The following is a 1,543-nucleotide window of genomic DNA, read 5'->3' on the forward strand; positions in this document are numbered from 1 at the left end:
CAGACAAAGTAATACTGAGTGGTAAATGTTGAGAGGCTGAGCATGCAGAAAGATACAGCATTCAAAGTAATGCATTAAATCATCTGACTGTGTCCTTCCAACAATAAATGGACAGACGATCACATGAGCAATTCATACATTTCAAATCATGTGGACTTAAGCTCTATGTAGAACAAGATGAGATTATACACTGAAATGTATCACCAGGAAATAAATTACAATTCTATATTGTTTCACATATAAGGAAGCCCCGCACTGAAGCAGGGCATCACAAAGTTGAGTAATACTCTTATTGATCCCCTCCACAGAAACATTTAGTAAAAGGCAAAGAATTATACGTTCTGAAGAGAAACCAGAGTCATCTATTTAAAGTGAAAGGATTCAGCGGTGACACGTAACCTGCAAGTGGAGTAACCATATCGCCCTACTTTGAAGGCTGGTTTTCTTTCAACATAGAAGGAAGCCCCACACTGAAGCAGGGCATCACAAAGTTGAGTAATACTCTTATTGATCCTCTCCACAGAAACATTTAGTAAAAGGCAAAGAATTATACGTTCTGAAGAGAAACCAGAGTCATCTATTTAAAGTGAAAGGATTCAGCGGTGACACGTAACCTGCAAGTGGAGTAACCATATCGCCCTACTTTGAAGGCTGGTTTTCTTTCAACATAGAAGGAAGCCCCACACTGAAGCAGGGCATCACAAAGTTGAGTAATACTCTTATTGATCCTCTCCACAGAAACATTTAGTAAAAGGCAAAGAATTATACGTTCTGAAGAGAAACCAGAGTCATCTATTTAAAGTGAAAGGATTCAGCGGTGACACGTAACCTGCAAGTGGAGTAACCATATCGCCCTACTTTGAAGGCTGGTTTTCTTTCAACATAGAAGGAAGCCCCACACTGAAGCAGGGCATCACAAAGTTGAGTAATACTCTTATTGATCCTCTCCACAGAAACATTTAGTAAAAGGCAAAGAATTATACGTTCTGAAGAGAAACCAGAGTCATCTATTTAAAATGAAAGGATTCAGCGGTGACACGTAACCTGCAAGTGGAATAACCATATCGCCCTACTTTGAAGGCTGGTTTTCTTTCAACATAGAAGGAAGCCCCACACTGAAGCAGGGCATCAAAAAATTGAGTAATACTCTTATTGATCCTCTCCACGGAAATCTTCAGTAAAAGGCGAAAGATTTATACGATCTGAAGAGAAATCAGAGTGATCTATTTTCAGAAAGTGCGAGAGGACGAGCACTTCAGCGGGGCCCCTTCCCTTTCCACTGGTGTAATGCAGATGCCCCAAACCAAAACAAACATCACACACCCACAACTCCGGTATCTATTGTTGAAGAACAGGGGGGACAACGGGCTACTGACTGTAATGCTGCGTTCCATTTAACTCGGAAATCGGAGGTCGGAGTTGGGAATAACGTCACACCCGAGTTGACGGCGTTCCAGTTAACAAGTCGGAAAACCTCGTTCGGCCAGCTGTTTGTTTACAACTAGCCAGGTTAGCTATTGATACGCCGGTTGATTTAAAAAAC

General features: G+C 41.4%; 5 non-coding genes across 5 annotated transcripts; all 5 read right to left on the minus strand.

Annotated features, from left to right (window-relative positions):
- Positions 1 to 246: 246 nt before the first annotated feature.
- LOC123964623 lies at positions 247 to 361 on the minus strand. The gene has a single exon (XR_006823488.1). It is a non-coding gene; the product is annotated as a U5 spliceosomal RNA (small nuclear RNA).
- A 101-nt stretch (positions 362 to 462) lies between these two features.
- Positions 463 to 576, minus strand: LOC123964624. The gene has a single exon (XR_006823489.1). It is a non-coding gene; the product is annotated as a U5 spliceosomal RNA (small nuclear RNA).
- A 101-nt stretch (positions 577 to 677) lies between these two features.
- LOC123964625 lies at positions 678 to 791 on the minus strand. Its single transcript, XR_006823490.1, has one exon. It is a non-coding gene; the product is annotated as a U5 spliceosomal RNA (small nuclear RNA).
- Positions 792 to 892: 101 nt separating this feature from the next.
- Positions 893 to 1,006, minus strand: LOC123964626. The gene has a single exon (XR_006823491.1). It is a non-coding gene; the product is annotated as a U5 spliceosomal RNA (small nuclear RNA).
- A 100-nt stretch (positions 1,007 to 1,106) lies between these two features.
- LOC123964622 lies at positions 1,107 to 1,222 on the minus strand. The gene has a single exon (XR_006823487.1). It is a non-coding gene; the product is annotated as a U5 spliceosomal RNA (small nuclear RNA).
- Between the last annotated feature and the right edge of the window lie 321 nt (positions 1,223 to 1,543).

This window comes from Micropterus dolomieu, unplaced genomic scaffold (assembly GCF_021292245.1).
Source record: "Micropterus dolomieu isolate WLL.071019.BEF.003 ecotype Adirondacks unplaced genomic scaffold, ASM2129224v1 contig_3839, whole genome shotgun sequence".
Lineage (NCBI taxonomy): Eukaryota > Metazoa > Chordata > Actinopteri > Centrarchiformes > Centrarchidae > Micropterus > Micropterus dolomieu.